General features: G+C 38.9%; 1 pseudogene; it reads right to left on the reverse strand.

Annotated features, from left to right (window-relative positions):
- LOC102856591 overlaps positions 1-11207 on the reverse strand; it is a 31174-nt pseudogene that overhangs the window by 6018 nt on the left and 13949 nt on the right.

Below are 11207 nucleotides of genomic sequence, written 5' to 3' on the forward strand. Positions count from 1 at the left end.
CCTTCCTTTTTGATTCTGCTTTTTGCTCTAGCAGATCAGTGGTGACAGTTCTATCTTCTATTTCACTGGTTCTGTGTTCTATCTCTTCAATTCTATTTATGTGTCCCTCCATCATGTTGACAGCATCTGAAACATTGGACCTCATATTTTGGATAGTGGTTTCTTGTTTTTCCAGTGCCTCTAGTGCTTCGTTTATTTTATCTGCATTGTTCTGGATTTTTTTTAGCTCCTCCTGGTTTTTGCTTGTGCATCCTGTAGTTCTTCGAGTTTGTCTTTTATCCATTGAAAATATTGAATCATTGTTCTTCTAAATTCTGTGTCAGAACATTGTTCTTCTAAATTCTGTGTCAGAAATTTCCATCAGACTCTCTGTTTTTAGGAAATCCATTGCTACTGTGTCACTCTTTGGTGGTAACATCTTGTTTTGCATTTGTGTAGTGTGTACAGTAGCTTGTTTTCTTCAAGACATTGATTTAAAGTTGATCTGAAGACAATTTCTCTGAATTTCTGACTCAAGGAAAAGGTCAGTTCAGAGCCTGTGAGAGCAGTCTTTTGTAGGTAAGTCAGATCCAGGTGCTCTGGATTAAAGGCAGGTTGATTGACTGACTGGTCCAGTAGTCACAGGAGTGGAGCCCAATGGGGTGGGGCAGGCAGCGAGGGGAAATAGTCACCAGGGTGGGTCAACCAGTTGAGAGACCTCACTCAGACTTTAGCTGCCCAGGTGTGCTCACAATTGAGGACCCTGATCGAGTTCCCACTGTCTGTCTCCCAGTCAGCAGTTCTCATTCAGTGGCCCTTACCCAGTGGCACTACCCAGTGTCCTCGACCAGTGGCCCCTGCCTAGGAGGACAAGTCAAATTTCCATAAAGCAGTACAGGTTTAAGATCCTGTGGTTCCTAAAACTATTTGTATCAATAAAAGTTCTTTTTAGAATTCCTATTGTCCATGTCAAACAACAGACCCACTGGGTCTTAATGGGACTTAAGAGGATTCAGCCAATTTTCCCACTAAGCTTTCCCCTTTCAAATGGGTCCAGCAGCTTCTGGCTTTTGCTGATCCGGAGTGTGCACTGAAATGTGTACCGGAATGCAACCCAGGCTGATTTTGTACAGTTCCGACTCTAATCCATCAAACGTTCTTATTCAAATTCCTACTGTCTCCCTCAAGCAACAAACCCACTGGGCCGTAATGGGGCTTTAGAAACTTCAGCCACTTTCCCTGCAAAGTTTATCCCTTTCAAATGGGTCCCTCAGAAGCTTGGCTTGCAGATTCCGGCATTTGCCGATCTGCAGTGCGGACTGAAATGTGGTCCGGATTGCAACTGAGGCTATTAGCTCATTCTGAGTCCACTCCGGCAGAAGTTCTGATTCAATTTTCTACTGTCCATGTCACGTAACAGATCCACTGGGTCTTAGTGGAGCTTAAGCTAATTAAGGCAATTTCCCCACTAAGTTTTCTCCTTTCAAATGGGTCTCTTAGAAGCTCATCTAGTGGCTTCCGGTTTTTGCCGAGTCCACACGCCTTTGTTCCCACAGCTCCAATACTAAAAGTTTCGACAAAAGTTATGATTCAATTCCTATTGTCCACGCCGTACCTCAGACCCTCCAGGTTTTAGTGGGCTTAAGGAATTCAGCCGATTTCCCCACTAACCTTTTTCCTTTCAGGTGAGTCTCAATGCAGCTCAGTTCAGCTAGTGGGTTCCAGCTTTTGCTGGGTCTGCGATGGGACCCCGGTGGGACCGCTGCGGGGCAGGCAGGCAGGGCTCCAGTTTTTAAAGCGTCTAAAACAATGTATTAGAAAAAGTTCTGATTCAAAATCCTACTGTTCGTGTCACGCTGTGATGGTCAGTCTCTGTGGAGCGTAAAGTACTCTCTGGTGTCCTCTCTATGCAGCTTGCTATCCCTCTGGCTCTTCACACTGTGCTCTCCACCTCTGTCATCTTCCGAATCCCGAGCATGAGGATTTTATACTCATTGGTGCCATCATCCATGACATGCCGCAGAGCCAGCAAGGAGGGAGAGTTGGCGAGCACTGCACTCCTCCATGCGGGATCCCCTTCCTGGGCGATGATGAAGTTCTTTTCGTGACATACAATGGCTTCATAGAGAACAGTAGGGTCATCATACTCATCCGGAGACGTAAAATGATCCTGATGAAGTTTAATGGACATATGGATTCCAGGAACTACTACTTTTCTTAGCAATTCCATATCAGCAAAGATCCATTCATCTCGAATTGAAGAAATACGGAAATCTCCCTTAAACAGGGCATGCAATCCATAGAGGAATGACTCTAAATTATAGACATGTGGTGGGATGCTGTCCCCAAAGCTTTCCGCCCCAGAACACAGAGTCCATAACAGAGAGTCACCAAAGATGACTCTTTGTCCACATCCAGGGGCTTTGCTCTTCGGGAAGAGCAATACTCTATCCAGTTGAGGTAAATCACACAGAAGCTCTCCCTGGATATGCCTGCTAGCCAATGGTCATAGTCTTCATTGATGTTGGGATTAAACGTTGGGTCCACATCCACATAATTCTGATCTGCACAGAGACGCAGTCCTTCCTGCATTGTCTTGTTAGTGAGCCACTCTTCTAATTTAGAGGAAGTTGTAACATAGTAAATGATACCCTTAACATAGTAGGTGGTGAGTACTTTCCGAAGATCAAAGACTTGTACCATAGAAGCAGCACTATTGTCAGTAATGCTATAACCCTCCAAAATATATTTGGTGACTATCACTTCCCAAGCTAGCCAGAGCTGGCTAAAAGCAGCATTAAATGAAAGCACATGAGGAATGTGGCCAGGTTCACAGCAGCAAAAGCCTTCATCTTCCTCCACGCCCTCAGTAATGGCTTCCACTTCCCGTTGTTGACAGTAAGTACCTTAAGATCATATTTACTTTTCCAATGTGTATTCTTGCCCTGGGTCTTTGTTTGTTTTTGTTAATGGCGTAAATCTTTAATGAAAAGTTCACCACTATGCTAGGACTACTTCAGATAACTTATGTTGTTGGGTTTTCCTTTCTTTTTTTATTTCTTTCAATTTTTTTTTTTTTACATTTTCAATTTTGCAATGGTTTACCTACAAAATTTGTATACATTGCCTTTCACACCGGACTCCCCCAACCCTTCAAACTGTGAGACCACGTGATTTATCCCCTGCCCATTTCTCCCCTCTATTCCCCTCCCTCTTATATCCTCATACCTGTTTTACTAGTTATCTATTTATACAATAATGGTTTTATACAGCATTTGTCCTTATGGGATTGAATTAATTCACTTAGCGTAATAGTCTCCAGTCCATCCTAAGATAGGTAGTGATTTAAAAAATCATTGCTCCTGTGTGCTGTATAGTGTTCCATTACGTGAATGCACCATAATTTCTCAATCTGTTCAATTGTGGTTGGACATTTGGGCTTTTCTATGTTCTTGTGATGGTGAGTAAGACTTTTATGAACACTGGTGTACAAGTCTCTATTTATGCCTCAGTTCTTATTCTCTCGAGGTATATTCCAAGCAGTGAAATAGCTGGGTCCTATGGAATTTCTATCATTAATATCACATACACCAAGATTCTGCTGAAAATTATCCAAAAACAACTAGAAAACAAAGATTCGCAACATTGAGTTGATTGACAGTATCATGATAGAGGTTGAAGAAATTGAGATTTTTAACAGCCTTAGTTTTCTTGGCTCCACAGTAAACACACTTGGTACTAGAAGCCAGAAAATAAAAAGATAAATTGCATTGGGGAAGTTTGCTGTCAGGGACTTATCCAGAGTACTGAAGAGCAATGATGTTGGTCTGGAGACTAAGGTGTGCTTGATCCAGGCCATAGTCTTTCCAATTACTTGCTATGTGTCAGAAAGCTGGACAATGACTAGGGATGATAGAAAGAGAATTGATGTCTTTGAGCTGTGGTGCTGGAGAAGAGTATTCATTATACCATGGACTGTTAGACCAAACAGGTTCATCCTAGAGAGGGTGAAACCACACTAACTCCATGGCAGTAAGGATTCTGAAGTTGCATCTGACATAATTTAAGCATGTTGCAAGGAGGGACCAGTCCTTGGAGAGGGACATCATGCTTGGAAGGATGCGGGACAGCACAAGAGAGGAAGATCCTTGATGAGATGGATTGATTCAGTGACAGGGGTAATAATGGTAGGTGCGTTAGAGAGAATAAGGTTGACACATGATAGAGCAGAGTTCAGAGCTGTTGTACATAGTGTCACTATGAGTCACGTTACTCAACAGCACATAACAACAACAACAACAACATGAAATTTCTATGTTCAGCTTTCTCAGGAAATGCCAAATTGCTTCCCAGAGTGGTTGTAACATTTTACAAATGTATAATAGTTTCTATCTAGCCACATCCTTTCTAACATGCTGTCCTGTTAAACTTTGCCACTGCTACTGGGGTGAAATGTTATCTCATTGTGGTTTTGATCTGTTGTTTTGTGGTTTTGATTGTTGTTGTAAAGTATCATTGAGTCAAAATACCTGAACAAATAGTTCAAATAGTTTCCAGAGGCAAGCTATTTCAGAAGTGTATTTCACCCCTGCTTTCAGAATTGTTTTAATTGAGGAGCTCCACCACTGTCCACAGTGGGTAACAATTATGCATTTGACACACCAGTGATACAAGGTTCAGCACAAGAGAAGGAAATAAAAGCCATCCAGATAACAAAGAGATGATTAATCTGTTGCTTTATGCATATGATATGATAGTGTACACAGAAAACTCTATGTACTCAACAAAAAACTGTTAGAGGTAGTAGATTAATTTAGTACAGTGACAGGATATAAAATCAATATCCAAATATCAGTGGGATTCCTCTACAATAACAAAGAGAACTAAGAGAAGGAAACCAAGAAAGCAGTACCATTCACAATAGCCAACCACAAATTGAGATACTTGGGAGTGAATCTAACTAGAGACACAAAAGACTGTACAAAGAAAGCTACAGAACATTTATGGGAGACACAATATAAGACCTAAATAAATCGGGAAATGTGCCTTGTTCGTGGATAGAAAGGCTCAATATTGTGAAAATGGCAATCCTACCAAAAGCAATCCACATGTTCTACACAGTCCCAATACATATACCAAAATTATTTTTTAAGGAGATCAAAAGGGAAATTGTCAAGTTTATTTGAAGAGGAAAGAGACCTCAAATAAGCTCAGCACTTCTGAAAAACAAAAAATGAAGTGAGAGGTATAGGACTTCCTGACCTCAAAACCTACTTCATAGAGATGGTAATTTAAACAGCATGATACTGGTACAATGACAAAAACATAGAACAATGGAACAGAATTGAGAACGCAGAAATAGAACCAGCTATCTATGGTCAACTGATACTTGACAAGGAAATAAAACTTATCAAATGGTGACATGAAAACCTCTTTAACAATTGTGCAGGCAGAGTTGGACTGCTTCTTGCAGAAAGTTGAAACAGGATCTACATCTCACACCATCCATAAAAAAAAACACACCCACATCTCTCTTATTGCCAGTGATTTTGAGTATTTCTTCATGCATCTGTTAGCCATATGAATATCTTCCTCTGTGATAATTCTTTCCATGTCTTTTGCCCATTTGGTAATTGTGTTATCAATCTTTTTCTTTTGGAGGTCCTGTAGGATTCTATAAACTTTTGTTATGAGACTGTTGTCTAAAATAGCATTGTCAAATGTTTGTTCTCCTATCAGTAGGCTTTCTTTTCACTCTATTGGAAAGTGTTTTTAATGCACACAGGGATTTAATTTTTAGTAGGTCCCATTGATCAATTTTATCCTCTTCACAGCATTTCTGGCTGTGTTTGGCATCCTCTTTATACCATAGAGTTGGCTGTCTAACCTTGATCCCAGTTTGTCTCTGATAAACTTTATGGTTTGGGACTTTTCTCCCAAGTCTCTGATCCACCTTGAGGTGATTTTTACGGATGGTGTGAAATACACTTCTGAAATAGCTTGCCTCTGGAAACTATTTGAACTATTTGTTCAGGTATTTTGCCCATAGGTTTGCTATGAGTCATCTATGACTCAATGACACTTTACAACAACAACGAGAGAGCTCTGTTGGCCTAGTAGATAGAAAGTTATGCTATTGAGCCAAAGGTGGGTGATTTTTATCTGCAGCCCTCAGGCTTGGTTTTAATTGATTTTGGTCAAATATTCTTCTAAGTAGTATAGCACTGGTCTATCCATATGCTGTACAGTGCTAATTCATGGTTGCTGTGATGCTAAACACTGTGACACTGATGTGTCAAATGTGATAATGATTACCCATGATGGGCAGTGTTTGGTGGAGCTCCCTGATTAAAACAAGCTTGGAAGCAGGAGTGGCATCTACTTCCAAAATAGCTTGCCTTGGAGAAATTATGAAAGTTAGACAAGTGTTCAGGTCTTTAGTTCATAGGGTCACTATGAGTACTCTATGACTAGATGACCCTTGACAACAACAACAACTTGTCATATTGCCCCAGCAAGTACTTAAAATACAAGGTGGAGTAGAAATGTCAACAGTGGACATCTTTGCCTGGCCCCTGTTTGCAAGGAAAATGCTTTTAGTCTTTCTCCATTGAGAATATTGGCTCTTATTTTGCATATGTTGTTGATTGCCCCTGAGACAAGCATGGCTCATAGTGACCCAATGAACAAAAGATCTGAACCCTATTGTATAACTATTGTCGCTTCTCTAAGTTCATAGAGTTTCCAGAGGCATGTTGTTCAGAAAGTGGATGCCTAAAACAACTATGAATAGCAAAATTTAACAAAACAGCAAGAAACAAATGCTGGCAAGGTTGTGGAGAAACTGGAACCCTTATTCACTGTTGGTAGGAGTGTAAAATGATGCAACCACTGTGGAAGGCGGCATGGCGCTTTTCCAAAAAGTCGCAAATAGAGATACCATTTGACCCCCCAATTCCACTACTGGGAATATACCCCAAAGAGACCATAACTGACATCCAAGCAGATATATGCACACCCATGTTTATCATGGCTTTGTTCGCAATAACAAGGAGTTGGAAACAATCTAAGTGCTCATCAACAAGTGAATGGATAGAGAAGCTGTGATATATTCACACGATGGAATACTACACTGCATTAAAAAACAAGGAACTCATGCAATATTATTCAAAATGGGTGACCCTGGAGGACATTATGCTGAGTGAAGTATCTCAGTCACAAAAGGACAAATACTGCATGGTGCCACTGTTGTAAAACAGGACTGACCTCGGGGTTTGAGGGGAGACTGAGAAAGATGGGTTCAATAGTGTATACTGCATTCAAACAGATAAGGGAGAAAACTACTTAAGAGGGATATGTTATTAGGTGTTTTTGTCATGACAGGAGTCCAGAGCAAAGGCTATATAGTGGAGAGGACCTGGGCAGAGGGATTGTAAAACAATGAAAGAATTTTTCTTTGATTTTTCCAAGAGGGTAGTGTACTGAAGGGAAGGGCTGGGAGAGGAGAAAAGTACAACAATGAATGAATGGAAATCCAAAGTCTGTGTAAATTTTCATTGAAATTAATAATAAATTGGGAAAAAACCCCAAATAAAACAACAACAAGAAAAAGAAAGTTTACAGAGAGACTGTTTGTTCGTTCATTCATTCGTTCATGCATACACTTTCCTCCCTCCACCTCCCTCATCCACTTTTCAGTGCTTGTCTTGTTCCAAATAGATAATTATTATCCACATGATGTCTATTGCTTTCAGATTGTCCTTCCTTTAGCTTAGTCCAGTGTAATGTTTATTATCTATCTATTATTTTCCTGCTGTCTGCACATTTCATCCATCCCATTTGTTATTACCATGGTTTTCTGCAGGATTTGTTCTTTTGTGATTGAGGTGTGTCACTCAACATGTCTTCCAGACCCATGTGTGTTGTGTAGTGTTTTATAAATTCATTGATTTTTTATGCTACATAGTATTCCATTGTACCACACTTTCTCTAGCTATTCTTTTGTTGATGGACACTTCAGCTGCTTCGATCTTTTTGCTGTTGTGAATAATGCTGCAATAAACACATGTGTGCATACATCTGTTTGTGTTTCAGCTCTGATTTCTTTAGGATGTGTTGTCAGTGGTATAACTGGGTCAAATGGTATTTTTATTTTCAACTTTTCTGAGGAAGTTCTAGACTCCCTTTCATAGTGGTTGTATCAGTTTACATTCCCACCGGGAGACCATGAGAGTTTCTATCACTCTGTGTCCTTGCTAACATTTGTTGTTTGCTGTCTTATTGAGTTTTCCCTACGATCTGGGGTGAGATAATATCTCACTGTTTTGTTGTTTTGTATTCATAATTAAAGACAATTTCAAGGTCTCTCTTAAAGTAAAATATTACAATTGTTAGGATACTATCCATACATGTACAAAGAAGATCTATTAATATGATATTGTTTTTATTCAAATATATGCACCAACAACTAAAACCAAAGAACAGGAAATGGAAGATTTCTACCAACTCTTGCAGTTCAAAATTGATCAAGCATGCAATCAAGATGCATAAATTTTTATTGGTGACTAGAATGCAAATGTTGTGTCATCTGCATATCATAGGTTGCTGATGAGTCTTCTTCCAATCTTGATGCCACACTCCTCCTCATAAATCCCTGCTTCCCAAATGATCTGTTCTGCATAAAGATTGAAAAGGTATGGGGAGAGGATACATCCCTGATGCACTCCTTTTCTGATTTTGAACCATGAAGTGTTTCCTTGCTCTTCTCTGAGGACTGCTTCTTGGTCCAAGTATAGGTTTTGCATAAGCATACTCATCTGTTTTGGAATTCCCATTTTCCTCAAGGTTAGCCAAAATTTGTTGTGATCCACACAGTCAAATGCCTTTGCATAGTCAATGAGACACAGATAGATCTTCTGATACTCTCTGCTTTCTGTCAAGATCTATCTGACATTAGCTATAATAGTCCTAGTATCATGGCCTTTTCTAAACCTAACCTGCACTTCTGGTAGTTTTCTGCTGGTGTGCTGTTCCGGTTGTTTTTGGACAATCTTCAGCAGAATCTTGCTTGCATGTGATATTGATGATACTATTTGATAATTTTTGCACTCTGTTAGATCATCTATCTTTCTTTGCAATGGGAACAAATGAAAAACTCAGTATCATCAACCAGAATGAAGTCACAAACTGTGAAAAAGACAATTACTTGAAGAGGAAGTAAGATAAAACAAGTTGATGAGAGCTAAACCAATGACCTTGAGTATATTCCACTTAAATTTAGAGACTATCTACAAAATAGCTTTGATGTACTGAATATTAATGATGGAAGGTCTGATAAGTTATGGTATGTCATCAAGGACATGATTTAAAGGAGCACAAGGTCATTTTAAAAAGTGGGAAAGATGCATAGCCATATGTATTGTGTTTTTGTTCACCATAGCAACAACCCAAGTTGTTGCCCATCAACAAATGAATGGATAGAGAAGCTGTGGCATATTTGCACAATGGACTATTATGCAGCACTGAAAAACAAAAATCTCATGAAATATTATACAAAATGGGTGACCATGGAGGACATTATGCTAAGTGAAATATTTCAGTCACAAAAAGACAAATACTGCATAATGCCACTGTTATAGAACAGGACTGACATGGGGTTTGTGGGGAAACTGAAAAAAGAGGGGATAAATAATGTACATGGATTTGAAACAAGGATTTAAAACAGAGAACTGTATAAAAGGAATATTTGATTAGGTATTATTGGCATGACAAAAATCCAGAATAGGATTTGCATAATAAAGTGGTCATGGGGTGGGAGAGGGAATGACTGTATAACAATGAAAGAATTTTTTTTCCAAAGAAAAAAGTGAACTGAGGGGAAGGGGAGGACAGGGAGGAAAATGTGCAACAATGAATTAAGGGAAATCAAAGTTCTTTATAAACTTTCATTAAAATATTAAAAAAGTTACATAAAGAATATCAATAAAAATTTACATTTGGAATCTGCTCAAGGACCAAAAAAAGGTGGGAAAGAAAGGAAATATCAAAACATGTCAGAAGAGGCTCTGAAACTGGCACTTGAATGGAGGGTAACTATATCATATGGAAGAAATGAAGTTAAAGAGCTGAACAAAATATTTCAAAGTGTAACTCAACAAGACTAAGCATTATAATGGAATGTGCAAAGAATTGTATTTAGAAAACATTTCTTAAGCCAAAAGAACTAAAGAGAAAATTCAAGCTTTGAGTTGCGTTACTGAATGATTCTATGTAAAATATTGAATGGGCAGGAAATATCAAAAGAACAAGAAATTATACCACACCCACTGAATCAAATATAATTGACTTAATTCCAATCATTTTAGAAAACAAGATATGAATAAAAACCAGTGGACTTAAAGGGAGAATTTCAACTTGCACTAAAGACATTAAGAAAAAACCAAGGGTTCAGTAATTAACTGAATACCAGCTGGGATATTTCAACAAGTGGATGCAAATGCTGGCAATCCTCACTCAATCCTTAAGAAATTTAGAAGACAGTCTGGCTAGATTGGAAGAGATTAATTGTGCCCATTCCAAAGAAAGGTGGTCCAACAAAATGTAGAAATTATCAAATTCTTTCATTAATATCATACACAAGTAAAATTTTGCTGAATATAATTAAAAATTAGTTGCAACTATACTTCAGTAGGGAACTGCTAATACTTGAGCTGGATTCAGAAGAGGGTAAAGAACAAAAGATAACCACTGCTAATGTCAGATGGATCTTGGTTGAAAACAGGGACTACCAGAAGGCTATTTACCTGTGTTTTACTGAGTATGCAAAGGCATTTAGACATAATGCTGCCATAAACATAGGTGTGACAACATCTGTTTATACTCTGTGGATCATAATAAATAATGGATAATATTTTTATGAGTGTAAATTCCAGAACTCTTAATTATGGTCATGCATCATCATAAGAGGAATGCAAATCAAAACCACAATGAGATACCATCTCACTCCCATAGCAGTGGCAAAGTTTAATGGTACAGCAAGTAATAAATGTTGGAGAGGATGTGGCGAGATGGGATTGTAAAATGGTACAACTACTCTGGAAGGCAGTTTGGCACTTTCTCAAAAAGCCGAACATCAGAAAATAGAAGAAGATGGAACCCTCCCAGATTCATTCTATGAAGCAAACATATCTTTGATACCAAAGCCAGGAAAAGACAGCACCAAAATAGAA

This window comes from Elephantulus edwardii, unplaced genomic scaffold (genome assembly GCF_000299155.1).
Source record: "Elephantulus edwardii isolate Elephantulus edwardi_28Jun2011 unplaced genomic scaffold, EleEdw1.0 scaffold00060, whole genome shotgun sequence".
NCBI lineage: Eukaryota > Metazoa > Chordata > Mammalia > Macroscelidea > Macroscelididae > Elephantulus > Elephantulus edwardii.